Genomic DNA, 7,660 nt, shown 5'->3' with positions numbered 1-7,660 from the left:
TAAGACCAGACGGTATTTAGAGATCTTACCGGATTTAGTGTATGCTTACAATCATACCTATCATCGCAGTATCCAAAGAACCCCAGCTCAAGTGAAGCCCTCGAATGTGTTAAAAGTCTGGAAAACTTTATATGGGGAAGAATCGTCACCTAAACCAAAACCCCCCAAGTTTAAAACAGGAGATAAAGTGCGCATCAGTAAAGCTAAACGCACTTTTGAAAAAGGATATTTACCGAACTGGACCACGGAAATATTTACCATTGCTCAACGAGTCCCCGGTCGGTATCCTTACGTGTATCGAGTACAAGATTACAACCAGGAGGAATTAGAAGGGACTTTTTACGAGAAAGAATTACAACAGATCATTAAAAAAGACGACGTGTACGAAGTGGAGGAAATCTTGGGGTATAAAAAGCGACGAGTCGGGAAGAAAATCATTCAAGAAGTCAAAGTCCGGTGGAAAGGATATCCCCCTAGTTTCGATTCATGGATTCCCCAAACGGATCTCATCAAATAACACCTCATTGGAAATGTTGTGGAGAGAATATTCCTCGAGAAGAAATTGTGTATTTTGCACAATTATTCATTTGTATTTCCCTCATCATCACCAGTGTGGTCATGTTAGCTTTACACGATTCTAATCGAGAATATTGGATGGTCTGTGTGAGTTCTTCGGTGGGTTACATCATGCCTAGTCCTACCATGATACATCATACCCCTAGGGTCAAGAAGAAGACCAATTCACCCAGTTAATCCCGGAATCTAAAAATAGATAAACCCCTCTATATAAAAGGAGACACCATAACCGTAAGAAGATCATTTCTGATCTGAGTGAGGGACAGAGCACACATCATGGATTTTTTAAGCTCAGAGCGTTGAAATTTTCAGTGATAATAGAGGACATGTTGCCATGAGCACCTGCGTCAAGATATTTTCTGGAAGTGTCTCAATGAAATCTACCTGTATAGGAGATCAAAATTTAGGACACGAATCATGACCGATTTTTGGAGACATTTCGCATCATATCTTTTAAAGTAAAAATATTTTGCTAAAACATACTGAACATCATTTGTGCAGAACATCAAGATCTTTCATATGATACCAAGAAAAAAGTGCTGACTCATCAAATTAAGGGCCAAAAGGGGCTAAAAGTCTTTTTTCGATAACTATTTTATAGTCAATATTTTGTTATACATTAATGAAACAAAAATGTTTATCTGAACAATCTACAATTGCATATTTTGATTTTAATATCGTATGGTACATAATTAGGGATCACAAGGGGCCAGAATGATAAATTTTTGACGCTTTATATCTCGAAAGTGAGAAATATTTTGACAAGTAATATTGAACAAAAGATGTTCAAAATCAAGTTCTGAACAATATGCAACCTTTTATTTTTCGCTAAACGTCCCCATTAGGGAGTTGAGGGGTTGGCCCCTAAATATTTCTTTTACAAATAACTCGAAAACAAAAAAGAATCTCTGAATAGTTGTTGAACAAAAAGTGTTCAAAATTTTAAGAGCTTTAAATTGAAATCCAAGAAAAGGGGCTGGGTTCTCAAATTAAGGGCCAAAAGGGGCTAAAAGTCTGTTTTTTCGATAACTCTTTAACAATCAAGAATTTGATATATATTAATGAAGCAAAAATATTTATTTTTACTGTCTACAACTGTATATTATGATTTTAAAGTCGTACATTACATAATAAGGGGCCAAAAGGGGCCAAAAGGCTAAATCTTTGATGTCTTATATTTCGAAATTGAGAAATATTTTGACAAGTAATGTTGAACAAAAGATGTTCAAAATCATGTTCTGAACAATATGCAACCTTTCATTTTTCGCTAAACGTCCCCATTAGGGAGTTGAAGTGGTGGCCCCTTAATATTTCTTTTGCAAATAACTCGAAAACAAAAAAGAATCTTTATATAGTTGTTGAAAAAAAAGTGTTCAAAATCTTAAGAGCCTCAAAATGAAATCCAGAAAAAGGGGCTGGGTACTCAAATTAGGGGCCAAAAGGGGCTTAAAGTCTCTTTTCGGTAACTCTTTACCAGTCAATATTTTGTTATACATTTTTGAGGCAAAAATGTTTATCTCAACAATCTACAACTGCATATTAGGATTTTAATATCGTATATTACATAATTAGGGGCCACAAGGGGCCAGAATGCTCAATCTTAGACGATTTATATATCGAAAGTGAGAAATATTTTAGAAGTCTTTATTGTTCAATGTCTTTTTACAGATTATGGAAAATCACTACTTTAGAGTGAAAATTTCATTCAAAATCTTATCTCATCTCAACAAGAATCGAACGGAAGACCCACTCGTTGTTCACAACGAGATCGTATCTAGTTATTATTATTAGGGTCTTCCGTCTTCAGCGGAAGACCCTTCTATTATTCTTATGTTTCTTTTTCAATTTTCTATTATTAAGGTTCCGTTTCCAAGTTGGGGAACATATTGTTTTTACTCTGTTTCTTGTTATTAAGGTCTTCCGACTTACTTCGGAAGACCTTATTGTTTTCCTTCTGTTTTTTTATTATTATTATTATTATTATTATTCTTTTTTCATAGTACAGCCAATATCTCAGCTATGCGTGGACAGATTTCAAAGATTTTCACAGGGAAGATGCATCATGAGAATATCTCCAGACGTGTTTTTCATTTTTTCGAAAATCACTTTCATTCGCGATTTTGGGGGATTTTTGTATTTTTTAAAAGGCATTTTGTCCAGCAGTTTTCTCAAGAACGGCTTAAGATATGAAAGTGAAACTCACTGAGGTGATAGAACATCGAATTCCGTTATGGGGAACGACCTTTATTTTTTGTCGTCGGCACTTCCGGTTGCAAACGGAAGAGAATTTAAAAAGTCCTATTTTTCAACTTTTTTGTTCTTCAAAATTTTTCTTTAGAATTTATAGGGTTTATAGTGTGTCCTATGAGAATTCTAAATATATGATTAATGTCTTGATGTATGTGCATTTATTGAAAAGATATGACCGAACCAAACTTTGACGTTTTATATCTCAAAGGAAACTTGGGGGTTTGTAATCTCGCCAAAAGAAGCGTTCCCAAATTTTTTCTTTGTTTCTGTCATTTTTCAATTGCAAATGACTTCTCTCACTAGTATAACATGTATGAAATATTTTGCCGATTTTTAAAAGCTATATTTAAAGATGTTTTGAGATTTACCTGTGATAATCATGATATATGTTGAGATACTGCTGTAAATGAACGTAAACGAAAAAATACATTCTTAAATCTATTTAATGGGATGATGCAGCATAGAACTCTAACAGAAAATGTCGGGCGGAAGACCTATATATGTTGCCCTAGCAACAAGAACGCATCTAGTTATTATTATTTTTCTTCCTGGGAAAATTTTGTCCGCGAGTGATCTTGTAAACTACACATCCGACTAAGGTAAAATGTTTTTAGGGTCAGTAGACATGTTATGTAGATTTGCCACAACAAAGGTCATTTCGCGAATAACGTGCTTGCAAGAGCGCGCACGTGCAACAGTGAAATGACCGATTTAATTGATATAGGCGTAACTTTTTTTTAATTTTTGATGAAAAATGCTTTGAAACTCATAATGTAAGGATATATTAGTTATATAGACAAGATGACATGGTCAAAATAGCAAGATCTCACGCGCATGCACGTGCACTGCAATCTGATTGGCTAACACTAAAGTCTCAATATCTTTCTTGTTTTTTGACGAAATCCTTTGAAATTTTAAACATAGCCATGCATTAGGATATCCTACAATATGATATATAGAAATTATCATGAAAACACGTGCATGCAAGTGCGCTGCAATCTGATTGGCTGAAACTTGAAATGGCTATATCTCCTTTGTTTTTTTGACAAAAAGCTTTGAAATTTAAAACAAATTCATGCATTAGAATATCCTACAATATTTTATGTAGAGAAATTTTACATAAAATCACGCGATTGCACGTGTGCTGCAATCTGATTGGCTTTAACTTTAAATGGCTATATCTTTTGTTTTTTGAAGAAATGGTTTGAAATTTAAAGCATAGTCATGCATTAATATTTTAAACAATATGACAGAAAAAAAAATTATGAAATCACGCGATTGCACGTGTGCTCCAATCTGATTGGCTGAAACTTTAAATGGCTATATCTCCTTTGTTTTTTGACAAAATTGTTTGAAATTTAAAACATAGTTATGCATTAGGATATCCTACAATATGGCTTTGAAAAATTTTCATGAAATCACGCGATTGCACGTGTGCTGCAATCTGATTGGCTGAAACTTTAAATGGCTATATCTCTAATTGGGGTCACAAGGGGCCAAACAGGATGGGATTTAGAACAAAGATAGATATTAGGGACTCCTACAAGAAGGTATGATCATCTTGCAAATGCACACAGTTTGTCTTTTTTAATGAAGCTTACAGGGAATATGGCACCAAAAGGGAGTTGGGGAGCGATTGTGGCCCTGTAAATATTTCCATTACAATTAGCACTAGTTATTATTATTATTCTTTTCTGTTGCACAAATTTTGTCACAAGATTTTCAGAGATGGCTCGATAAATTTTCTTCAAATTTTCAGGGTAGATGCAAAATCTTTCTGAACTCTTTATACCATTTTTTTGTTTACATTGGAAAATCACTTTCTCTAGAGTTTGCCCTTTATATGATACAATTCAGCGATCATGTGTTACGTAATTCATTGATCTCAGAAACGAATGTGAGCTAGAGCGCTGAAATTTTCAGTGATGATAGAGGACATGTCTCCATGTTACTGCAATATTTGAACAAAAGTTGGTCAGAAAATGTACCTACAATATGCAAGCTTTGAATTTTTGTCAAACGATTTAGGACACGAATCACGAGTGATTTTTAAATTTTTAATGATATCTTTTAAAATATAATTATTTTGTTAAAACATACTGAACAACATTTGTGCAGAATGACAAGATCTTGAATCTGATACCAAGAAAAAAGTGCTGAATCATCACATTAGGGGCCAAAAGGGGCTAAAAGTCTTTTTACAATAACCCTTGTACAGTCAATAATTTGTTATACATTACTGAAGCAAAAATGTTTATCTCATCAATCTACAACTGTATATTATGATTTTAATATCGTATGGTACATAATTAGGGGCCACAAGGGGCCAGAATGCTAAATCTTTGATGTTTTATATCTCGAAAAGGGAGAAATATTTTGATAAGCAATATTGCAATATTGAACAAAAACCTTTTATTTTTTGGTCCCCATTAAGGAGTTGAATATTGGCTAAACAATATGAAAAAGAATTTCTACTTTGAATTTTTGAAAACCGAAAAAGCCCCATTAGGGGCCAGGATAACTCTTTATAGTTAATATTTTGTAATACGTTACTGGCCCAACCATACAATATATATTATGATTCTCATGCGTATGTACATTCCACAACGAAATCTCAATATTGAGGAAATCTTGAATAGATGTTGAACTAAAGATATTCAAAAATGTCTTTGAAATTACATTAAGGAGTTGAAGGATTGGCCTTTCATTTGATATCAAAAACGAAAAAGGGTTGTTGAACACAAAATGTTCAAAATCTAAAATAGGGGCTGGGCACTAATTAGGGGCCAAAAGTCTTTTTCTGTAACTCTTTAATGATCAATATTTTGTAATACATTACTGAAGCAAAGATATACATCTTATATATTATGATTTTTATGTCGATGTTACATTGCAACAATATATATAAAATTTTGACAAGTAATATCTTAAAATCGTAATAAGGGGTCGTCAAGGGAGTTGGGGTTGGCCAAAATGCTATTTTTTGTCCAAAATCAAAAGCTTCATAATGAAATCCAGGAAAAGGGGCTCTCAAAAAGGGGCCAGGGGCTAAAAGTATTTTTATAAGCTTTAACAGTTAATATTTTGAACAAAAGATGTTCAGAATATTTTAATGTGATAAAAATGAGAAACTTTAAATTCAAATTGAAGGAAAACTTAATGTTTCATTCTCTTTTAACGAATATTTCTTTTGCAATAACTCGTCTTCAAAATCACATCTCATCTCTATCAAAATTCATTACGGAAGCAAAAATGTTTTTCTACTCGTATGCTCGCAACGAGATCTCATCTAGTTATTATTATTATTCTTACCAATTTTGTATTTTTCGTGCACGCGATTTCTCGTAAACTACTGGGTTGAACGATTCTTCATGAGACTTTAACATCTGATAGGTACTGATCTGAACCTTATTGGAAATTTTTTTTGTTGATGACGTCACTTCCGGTCGTGAGTTATCTACAATTTCTGATTTTAAAATGCAATTTTTTATATGTAATAGCTAATCAACCGATCTTGAACTTAGTAGCGAAAACTGCTTAAGATATTTTGAACAGGAAACTTATTTGAGATGATAGTTCATGATTTATAGCTTTGCAGAATCGCCTTTCCGTGTGTCATCAATACTTCCGGTCGAAACCGGAAGTGAATTTAAAAACGCAATTTTTCAACTTTTATTTTTTAATATTTTTGTTTTTGATGTGAATAGAGACCTTCTTGTAAAAGCCAAATATGTAATTTGTTTGAAAATCGAAAAAGCCAATCTCGAGATATTTGCATTTGAAAACGCGAAGCGGCGATCCCAATGGCTAAATGGTTAGCGCGTTGGATTGTCACGCGGGCGACCCGGGTTCGATCCCCCGTGTGACCAAAAAATTTTATCATTTTTTCTGCTTGATTTTTCGATATTTTTTAATTTTAGACCATTTGGAACAATATATTATAAACTTTTAAGCATATATTGCGTAATTAGGGGTCACAAGGGGCCAGAATGTCAAATCTTTGACGCTTTATATCTCAAAAGGGGGGGGGGATATTTTGATAAGCAATATTGAACAAAAGATTGTCAGAATAATGTTCTAAACAATATGCATACTTTGAATTTTTGTAAAACGGCCCCATTAAGGACTTGTAGGAGTGACCCTTAAATATTTCCATTTAGCATATCTCCACAACGAATAGAAATCTCTCAATAAGTATTGAACAAAAAATCCTCCAAATCACTAGACCTTTCATTTGATATCAAGAAAAAGGGGCTGACCCCTCAAATTAAGGGCTCAGAGGGGCCAAAAGTCTTTTATCTATAACTCTCTAATGATCAATATTTTGTTATACATTACTGAAGCAAAAGTATTTATCTTAACGATTTGCAACAATATATGATACAATTTTGATCATATGTTACGTAATTAGGGGTCAGAAGGGGCCAGAATATCAAATCTTTGATGCTTTATATCTCGAAAAGGGGGAATATTTTGATAAGCAATATTGAACAAAAGATGGCCAGAATAATGTTCTAAACAATATGCATACTTTGAATTTTTGTAAAACGGCCCCATTAAGGACTTGTAGGAGTGACCCCTAAATATTTCCATTTAGCATATCTCCACAACGAATAGAAATCTCTGAATAAGTGTTGAACAAAAAATCTTCAAAATCACAAGACCTTTCATTTGATATCAAGAAAAAGGGGCTGACCCCTCAAATTAAGGGCTCAGAGGGGCCAAAAGTCTTTTATCTATAACTCTCTAATGATCAAGATTTTGTAATACATTACTGAAGCAAAAGTATTTATCTTAACGATTTAACGAGACTTATAGGAGTGGCCCCTAAATA

This window comes from Saccostrea cucullata, unplaced genomic scaffold, assembly GCF_032062105.1.
Source record: "Saccostrea cucullata isolate Sc308-1 unplaced genomic scaffold, CSIRO_AGI_Scuc_v1 ctg9202, whole genome shotgun sequence".
NCBI lineage: Eukaryota > Metazoa > Mollusca > Bivalvia > Ostreida > Ostreidae > Saccostrea > Saccostrea cuccullata.
The sequence above is the reverse complement of the archived record's forward strand: the minus strand, read 5'-3'. Positions refer to the sequence as shown.